This window comes from Sus scrofa, chromosome 7 (genome assembly GCF_000003025.6).
Source record: "Sus scrofa isolate TJ Tabasco breed Duroc chromosome 7, Sscrofa11.1, whole genome shotgun sequence".
In the NCBI taxonomy this organism is placed as follows: Eukaryota; Metazoa; Chordata; class Mammalia; order Artiodactyla; family Suidae; genus Sus; species Sus scrofa.
In genome coordinates this window covers 112,090,727-112,100,728 of record NC_010449.5, presented here as the reverse complement: position 1 = coordinate 112,100,728, position 10,002 = coordinate 112,090,727, and positions in this window count along the sequence as shown.

Here is a 10,002-nt window from a genome sequence, read left to right as displayed (position 1 = left end):
ATTTCTTAGAGGAGATACAATGCACATCTTTTCCTGTTGGGGCTTGTAATGGATGGTTCTTTCTTGTTGATGATTCTTCTGCTGGGGTCTGTAATAGACAGTTCTTCCTGTAATGGAGTGGTAGGTGCATGAGAGTGCTCTCTGTTCTGGCCTTCCAACTTTGTTTTAGTGAGGTTTCCATTTATTAACGTTCATACCAGTTTAAAAGTCTCATCATCACTGAAACTCACTGGAACACCTCCAGGCTCTGGGATTATGCCCTTGAGCATGGAAAAGTTGTCATTTATGCCTTCATTCACTTATTCCTTCGGTGTCATTCAGGACCCTAGGTTGTAAGTGACAGAAAGAATCTGTTTAACTGAAATGAGGGATATATGATAAGGTTACTGGGCTCTTTCCTAGAATCCAAGCAAAGAACCAAGGCTCCAGGGACAACTAGGATTAGAGTTCTAAAATCTCTGTACCCCTCCTCTCCAACTCACATCTGCTTCCATCCTTCTCTCTCCATGAGCAAGTTTCCTCTGCTTCTACACCAGCTTCTGGCATATTAGGTCTTGCAAGCCAGACACACAAAGAGAGACCAGCTTCTCTTTATCAGCTCTAACTCCAAAATTCCTGGAAAAGAACTTTGTTTAGCCTGGCTTAGAGTAGAGCTGGTTTGAGCACCAACCAACTAAAGGCATGGCAGAGTTGGGTCATATCCTTAACCTGACCAATCCCATGGGGCCAGGAGAGCAAGGCCACATTGTACTAATGTGAACAACATGTGGATTCAGAAAAGAGCATGCTAATTAAGCAAAACAGAGGTGTCCATTACTTTCTTTTTCTTTTTTTTTTTTTTTTCCCGTGGCATCCTTCTTCAAAAGAGAATGGCAATTATGTAGGTGTTATTTTGCCAACAAACAAGTACTTGTGCACCTATCTCTTTGGTGTCTAACTGCCTGTTGGCAATCTTTTAGTTCATATTGTGTCTTCTATGACATTGTTTAAAGAGCATTTTCTATAGTTTTCAGCCTCTACCTCATGCCATCTCCTTTTCATTCTTCATGGCCAGTCTGGCTGCCCACTTTACTGAGATCAAGATTGTGGGAGTTCCCATTGTGGCTCAGCAATAACAAACCTCACTAGTATCTATGAGAATGTGGGTTTGATCCCTGGCCTCAATCAGTGGCTTAAGGACCCGGTGTTGCCCTGAGCTGTGGTGTAGGTTGCAGACACAGCTCGGATCTGTCATTTCTGTGGCTGTGGTGTAGGCAGCAGCTGTAGCTCCTGTTCAACCCCTAGCCTGGGAACTTCTATATGCTGCAGGTGCAGCCCTAAAAAGCAAAACAAACAAACAAACAAACAAAACAAAAGATTGTATAACCTCTCTCATCCAACTCCTTTGCATCTAAAACAAAGCTCCTTAAAAAAAAAAACAAAAGAAAAAAAAAACTAAGACTTTATTTTTGTTTTAATTTATTTCTTTTAAGGCCACACCCACAGCACATGGAAGTTCCCTGGCCAGGGGTCAAATCGGAGCTACACCTGTCAGCTTTTGCCACAGCCACAGCTTCTTGGGATCTGAGCGTGTCTGCAACCTCGCAGCGACAGTTGATCCTTAACCCACTGAGCAAGGCCAGGGATAGAACCCGAAACCTCACGATTCCTAGTCGGATTCATTTCTGCTGTGCCACAACAAGAGTTCCACAAATTTCCTTTTCACACATCTCTCCTGCCCAACCCCCTGCAACCCTCTCCAGCACTCCTTCTTTTTCTTGCACTTGCAGTCTCAGAGAAAAGATTCACTCTTGTTGGTATCCAGGGGTGATCAAGATTCCTGGGACAGATGCAGTCTAAATGAGAATATACTAGAGAGTGTGACAGATGCTGGAACAGCAATTTTCCACTTTAGAGCGAGTAACCTCTGCCACAAAGAAGAGAAACCCAGGTGGTGGAGCAGTGCATTCTCTTCCTTTAGACAAGCTCCATACAAAACCAAACCATAATTTGAAACCATTTTTGGTTTATTCCAAGAAATCCTTGCCAAAGTGACTGGAAATACCCAGTCTATTGGGTGAAATAATAGTTATAATAATAATAGCTAAAGTGAGTTATTTTTACGCCCTGTGGGGTGGTTTTTCCTGTGCAGAAAAGACTATTCAAACGTTGACTTTTATTTTTGTCTAACGGTAAAAAGTTTGCAAGGGTTCAATGAACTATGGCCATGGGTCAAATTGTCCCACTTCTGATTTATATGGCCTATGAGTCAAGGATGGTTTTCACCTTTATGAACGCTGGAAAATATAGATAGAAGAATAATATCTGGTGATGTAAAAAATGTTTGAAATTCAAATTTCAGTGTAATTTCCACAGAGACTGTATGTTTTGCTATGTCAAAAATATTTACTATGTGACCCTTCTCAGAAACGTTGCTGACCTCTAGTTTAAATGATTAGTGTTCAATTTATTGAAACAATAATTTCAAAACCTTACTGTATTCCTAAGCTTTTAAAAAACCAGATGGTGGAGTTCCCATCATGGCTCGGTGGAAACGAATCTGACTAGTATCCATGAGGATGCAGGTTTGATCCCTGGCCTCGGTCAGTGGGTTAAGGACCTGGAGTTGCCATGAGCTGTGGTGTAGGTCACGGAGGTGGCTTGGATCTGGCACTGCTTTGGCTGTGGTGTAGGCCACCAGCTGTGGCTCCAATTCCACCCCTAGCCTGGGAACCTCCATGTGCCTCAAGTGCGGCCCTAAAAAGACAAGACAAAACAAAACAGGTGGTTACACATTCATGAAACCACCACCACCACCACAATCAAGATACAGAATATTTTCATCATCCCAAGAGGTTCTCCATGGCCCCCATAGAATTTCCTTCCCTCTTTTCCCAGAGCCAGGAAACCACTGATCTCCTTTCTGTTGCTATATATTACTTTACTTTTTCTAGAATTTTATATAAACAGAACCATACAGTAAGTACTCTTCTGTGTCTGGTTTTTTTTAACCCTGCATAGATTTTGAGATTCATTCATGTTACTGTGTATATCAGCAGTTTGTTCCTTTTTATTGCTACATCTTTTAAGAAATAAGCTTTTAGGAGTTCTTGCTGTGGCACAGTGGGTTAAGGAGCCAACATGGTCTCTGCAGCAGCTCTTGTTGCTGCTGAGGCCCGGGTTTAAGGCCTGGCCTGGCACAGTAGGTTAAGGATCTGGCATTGCTGCAGCAGTGGTGTAGGTTGCAGTTTTGTCTTGGATTTTTTTTTTTTTTTTTGTCTTTTTGCCTTTTCTTGAGCCGCTTCCACAGCATATGGAGGTTCCCAGGCTTGGGGTCAAATCGCAGCTATAGCCACTGGCCTATGCCAGAGCCACAGCAACTCGGGATCCGAGCCTCCTCTGCAACCTACAGCACAGCTCATGGCAACGCCGGACCTTAACCCACTGAGCAAGGCCAGGGATCAAACCTGCAACTTCGTGGTTCCTAGTCGGATTCGTTAACCACTGCGCCACGACGGGAACTCCCTCATCTTGGATTTGATCCCTGAACTTCCATATGCTGCAGGTGTGGCCAAGAAAATAAAAATAAGTTTTTAAATTACTGATTTTAAAATTTTACATTATGAAACATTTCAATATACTTAAGAAATAAAGCCAAAATAGTGTATGAACCCCCTTGTTCACACTGCCCAGCTTTGCCCGTTATCAACTCAGGGCCAGTGTTGTTTCAACCATACCTTTGCCCATTAACTCCTTCCCATATTTGAAGCAAATCCTAGGTGTCCTGCCATTTTACCTGTGAGTATTTCAATACATACTTCTAAAAGACATAGACTTAGGAGTTCCCATCGTGGCGCAGTGGTTAACGAATCTGACTAGGAACCATGAGGTTGCAGGTTCGGTCCCTGCCCTTGCTCAGTGGGTTAACGATCCGGCATTGCCGTGAGCTGTGGTGTAGGTCACAGACACAGCTCGGATCCCGAGTTGCTGTGGCTCTGGCATAGGCTGGCAGCTACAGCTCCAATTCGACCCCTAGCCTGGGAACCTCCATATGCCACGGGAGCGGCCCAAGAAATGGCAAAAAGACAAAAAAAAAAAAAAAAAAAAAAAAGACATAGACTTTTAAATACATATATATCCATAATATATATAACCATTATCAAGCCTATAAAGTTTAAACAATAACCCCTTAATTTTAACAAATATCTAGCTAGTGTTCAAATTTTCAACTGTTTCATAAATGTCATCCTTTCACTCATGCAGTTTGTTTGAATCAGAATCCAAATAAGAACTTTGCATTTCTACTGGTCAACATGCCTCTCAAGTCTCTTTTAATACATATCTTCTTTTGGTCTCTTGCTTTATTGATTTTTTTTTTTCCCTGAAGAAACCAGTTTCCCACAATCAGGGTTTTGCTGACTGTCCCCTGATGCTGTTTAACATGTTCCTTTGTCCCTTTCATTTCCTGAATACTGATTGCTGGTAATGAAGGAATAAATGTCTTCATTGAAGAACGATGTTCTTAAATGTTCAAGTTCAGATTACAAATTTTATTTTTCAGTCTGGTCAATTTTAGCAGTCATTTTTAGGTATCTTGAATAATATCTGTTTCAGTTTGTAAAGGTAGCTAATGAAACACTTCCCAGTGTAATTGGACACACTGGGACTGGCAAATGATGGCCTCTGGGCTCACCACTTGTTTTGTAAATAAAGTTTTATTAGAACACAGCCATTCCCATTCATTTACACATTTATCATCTCTGGTTGCTTTCCCAGTACAGTGGCAGAATTGAGTTCTTGTGGCACAGACCCTCTGGACCACAAAACCTAAAATATTTACTCTCTGGCGCTTTAAGAAAAAGTTTGTTGGGAGTTCCCATTGTGGCTCAGCGGGCTAGGAACCTGACTAGTATCCATGAGGATGGGCGTTCGATCTCTGGCCTCACTCAGTGGGTTAAGGATCCAGTGTTGCCCTGAGCTGCGGTGTAGGTCACAGACCTGGCTCGGGTCCCACGTTGCTGTGTCTGTGGTGTAGGCCAGCAGCTGTAGCTCTGATTTGACACCTAGCCTGGGATCCTCCATGTGCCACAGGCTTGGCCCTAAAAAGGAAAAAAAAATTGCTGACTTCTTTTCAGCATTTATACATCTTATATAAATTTATTAATTTTATTTCCTCTTTGAGTATTGCAGTTACCAGACAATACATCAATTTTCTTCAAGTACTTTTTTTTTAATTGTAGTTGATTTATAATGTGTTTATTTCTACTATATAGCAAAGCAATTCAGTTACACATATATACATCCTTTTTAAAAAATATTCTTTTCCGTCATGGATTATCATAGGGCTTTGAATGTGGTTCTCTGTGCTTACTGTACAGTAGGATGTTTTTGTTTATCTCCTCCGTGTACAGTAGCTTACACCTGCTAACCCCAACCTCCCCTTCTGCCCCTCCCCCACCCCTCCCCTTTGGCAACCTCGTTTGTTTCTGTGTGAGTTTATTTCTGTTCTTCAAGTATTAATTTTTACAAAACTAATCAATTATGTCTAAAAGTATGGTAAACTTTAGATTATTAGATGTTCTGAAAATCTGCTTAAATGTCATTAAGATTTCAACTTCGAATCAGGAGTCGAAAGCAGTTACTTGATTACGCACTTTTAAATTATTATTATTATTTTTTTTGACTTTTTGCCATTTCTTGGGCCACTCCCGCGGCATATGGAGGTTCCCAGGCTAGGGGTTGAATCGGAGCTGTAGCCACCAGCCTATGCCAGAGCCACAGCAACGCAGGATCCGAGCCGGCAACGCCGGATCGTTAACCCACTGAGCAAGGGCAGGGATCGAACCCGCAACCTCATGGTTCCTAGTCAGATTCGTTAACCACTGCGCCACGACGGGAACTCCTAAATTATTCTTAAGGGATTTCTTAAGCCAAATTCTCTTACACATCTGTGATACAGAAACTATCTAACATGCTCCTAAGGTTTTTATGACAGTCACATCACTATTGTGGTCCTGATTCTCCTATACCTTCCTTCATTGTTTTTCTGGAGGAAGGATGTGAAGCAGTGGGGAAGACTGTTGCTCGAGGAGATCTGCTAAAGGAGGCAGAAGCTGCTCCAATTAACTGAGTTAACTTAGAGCCAGAGATTTTGGTAGGACCTGAAATTTGCCGACATTTGCTGCTTCTACTGTCACACTAAGCGCCTTTTTGTAAGTAGTATGTAGAGGGCTTCAAAACTTGAAGGGTGATATTCTGCATGCACACAATCTAATTCTCACACAGGTCTGCAGCTTTCACAAGGGTCCATCCATCCTTTTGATTAGATTCATAGCTGTATTCATATATTCATCAAATAAAAATTCATGTATTTCTAATGTATTTCCTATCTAACTTTAAACATCTCTGGACTCCCTGGGATTCTCTCTCCCATTCTCCTGACCCTGAATATATTTTCATTTATCTATTTTCACCTGAAATGCTCAGTATGTATCTCTAATATATAAGAACTTTTAAAAAGTAACCTCGGTACATCTAAGAGTTTAAGAATGACTTGATGTCATCTAATACTCTGTCCACTACTAATTTCTCCATCTGTCTCAAAAAGATCTTTTTACAGTTCTTTCAGTCAGAATCATAATTGCATTTGGTGGATACCTTTCTGAAATCTTTATTGCAGTTTCCTGTCTCCTTAAACTCATTGATTCATTGAAGAAGCTGGATTATTTTCTATAATTTCCCACTCTCTGTATTTGGCTGATTGCTTCCAGGTGGTATGAACACTTTAAATTGTTCCTTGAAATATGGATATAAGTCAGGTAAAGGTGGTTTTATCTTTTTTTTTTAACACATTTTGTGCTTTGACTTTATTTGAACTACCATGAAACTTAAGTTGAATGGCATTTGTCTTAATTCTGCCCAGTTATAGAGCAAATATGCCTAGCTAGATGTTTGTGTTAATTTTACTTACTCAAGCCATTTCCATTGAAGTAGCCTCATTCTGTCTATTGCATTGTTCTTGCCAAGTCTAAGCTCTGTCATGTTGGAATTCTTCTAACACTGTATCTGTAATGTAAAAATGTATGAGGTGCTACAAGTTTTATTCATAATAAACTAAGTTATAGCCTATTATAACCTAAAAAAAAATTGTTCCTTTATCCACATATTTCTGCTAGCAGGCTTCATGAGATTCAGATTCGATTTTTTTTTTTTTTAAATCAAGGATAGTTCACAAGTGGTGAAATGTATTTTCTAACCAGAAAAGATCCTTTGAACTTAAGAGGAACTATAATTCTTTGATATTCCTAAAATATTTAAAACGATAAATTGATTGAAGTTTGTACATCTCACTGGCTTTGCGTCAGTCTTGCAGTCACAGCTCACATAATAGCGAATATTCATGACATGCTTTCTGAGAGCCAAGGAAGTAGACTAAGCACTTTACCTCTATGCTCATTTAATCTTCTAAACATGTTGCAGAGGAAACTCTCCACAAAAAAAAAAAAAAAAAAAAAAAATTTATCGATAGTCAGTTGAAGAAAGAAATGGAAAATTTTTATTTGAGCCAATTTGAGGATTATAATCCAGAAGGTAATCTCGGAGAGCTCTGAGAACTGCTCCAAAGAGGTAAAGGAGGAGGCCAGGATCTATGTGATTTTGGTGAAGGGTTACATACAAACAAATTCTCTTTATTCAGGTCATCTTGGTAGACTATTCCTACTATTTTCGAGAAACAGATATCTTAGGTAATGGTTTTGGTGCTTTTCTAAGTCTAGGAGGACACAAGAAACTGGGCTCATAAAAATTTCTCCTGGAAGTTCCCTTGTGGTGAAGCGGGTTAAGGAGCTGGCATTGCTGGAGCTGTGGAACGCAAGTGTGGCACGGGTTTGATCTGTGGCCTGGGAAATTCCACATGCTGCAGGTGTAGCCCCCCCCAAATTTTTTTCCTGAAAATATCCAACTATCTGTGGGTGAGTTCTGTCAGTTTTCCAGAGCACAGAATGCCTCCCTCATCCTGATATTTGCCCCGAGTTCTTCTCAGGAATTCCTTTCAGTGACCGTAGTGGCTACTGACTGACTCGATTCTTGTAGAACTGGTGATGGTGGGCAATATTCTTTTTTTTTTGCTTTCCTTTTTTCTTTACTTTCTTTTTCTTTTTCTTTTTTCTTTTTTTTCTTTCTTTTTTTTTTTTGCTTTTTAGGGCTGCACCTGCGGCCTATGGAAGTTCCCAGGCTAGGGGTCGAATCGGAGCTACAGCTGACAGCCTACACCACAGCCACAGCAATGCCGGTTCCTTAACCCACTGAGTGAGGCCAGGGATTGAACCCGCAACCTCATGGGTTCCCAGTCGGATCCGTTTCTGTTGCACCATGGCCTGAACTCCAATATTCTTTATTTTATAATCCCTTCCCTTTTTGCCTTAATTTTGACCGAGGCTTGGGAGGCATTTCATGACCTAGTTGTCCCAAGGTGCTAGGAATACTCATTCCCAGGTCAGGCAAGGATTTCTTTGATAGGCCACTAGATGTGCTGTCTCAGTAGACTAGGCCATTTTAACAGTAACAAAAAGCCTCTGGACCACCTGTCTTCTAGTCTGCTGTAGTCCAGGAAATGCTTCCCTCTTGTTTCTTCCTATGTCGGAGTAATTCTATTACCATCATCGATCTTACAGAACTGTGTGTTTGATCAATTGCTTCAAGTCATCTAATTGTTGCTGAAACCCAGGCTCTGTATATCAGCACTGAATTGAATCATGGAGACAGAGTTTGGGGTTAGGTAGAAAAGAATGGCTTTATTGCTTTGCCAGGCAAACCAGGCCATAGCAGGCTAGTGTCCTGAAAACTATGCTCCAGTCTGGAGGAGAGTAATGAGGAGTCTTATAGTAATGGTTCAAGTAGAAGGATGTGATCAGCTTACGAGGTAATTGGGAGTCAGCATCATCAACCTTCTGGTTCCAACTGGTCTGAGGTCTACGTGCATGTGGGCAGCTTATAGTTAACTTCTTCCACCTGGATGGGGGTTCAGTTTCTGCAAAACAGCTCAAAAAACATGGCTCAGAATATCATCTATAGTCCTTGAGGGAGAACTAAAGGTTCTAGACTTTTTTTAATGGCTAAAGTATAATTATTTTGTCCTGCTTGACTCTTTTCCTTTCTTTTTGCATTTTCTCACTTCTCTGATTAGCTTTATTCTTTGATTAAAGTCTTTCTACAAACAATAGGCAGGTGGAGAATGTAGGTGGGGCTCTATTCTGGGAAGCCCTATAGGGTCCTGCTTAGTTGCATAATCATCGTTAATTTTATCTGAGGCTCCGTCACACATTGGTAATGCAAGAAACAATCTTGTAAAACAGGCGGAATGCAAGTGATATAGCTAGCAACATTAATGCATGTAATATAGCTAGATGTAATATAGCTAGTAACATTAATAAGGAATGCATGTAATATAGCTAGTAATATTAATAAGGTCATAAGCAGATATTTAAGCCAAGAACTTCCATAAAGTGTGGCCCAGTATTCTCCCCAGGTCATTTGACCAGTCTGCTCTGCACTCATCACTGTCTTTCAGGGAAATGATAGATTGGGATTGTACAAAAGTTCACCAAAGATGCTGCACATACAAGGTGAGTGATGGGTCACTGGTTACCTCTTACAGGATTGAGAAAGGAATGTTATCTTCTAAGGAATTAGGAGGCTGGCGCCAGAAAAAGAAAAATGGATCTTTAGAGTTGAGCAGGTATTTCTGCCATTGGGGAGGTCTGGTGAATGTGTAATGCAGGTGCACAATGGCATACTAGAGGGGAGGGAGGAGGTGCAAATTCGCAAAAAATTTTGTTTACATTTTTCTTATTTTTCCTAAAAATATGAGTTTTTATTCCATCAAAACTAAAGCTTAGGGAATTTGATTAATTTGACCCAGTCAGGAAGTGACATTGTGAACTCCAGGGGTAATCAGAGTCCCAACTTCCTAACACTCTCTGCTCTGAACAATTGCATCTCCAATCACATCATTTTCTCACAGAA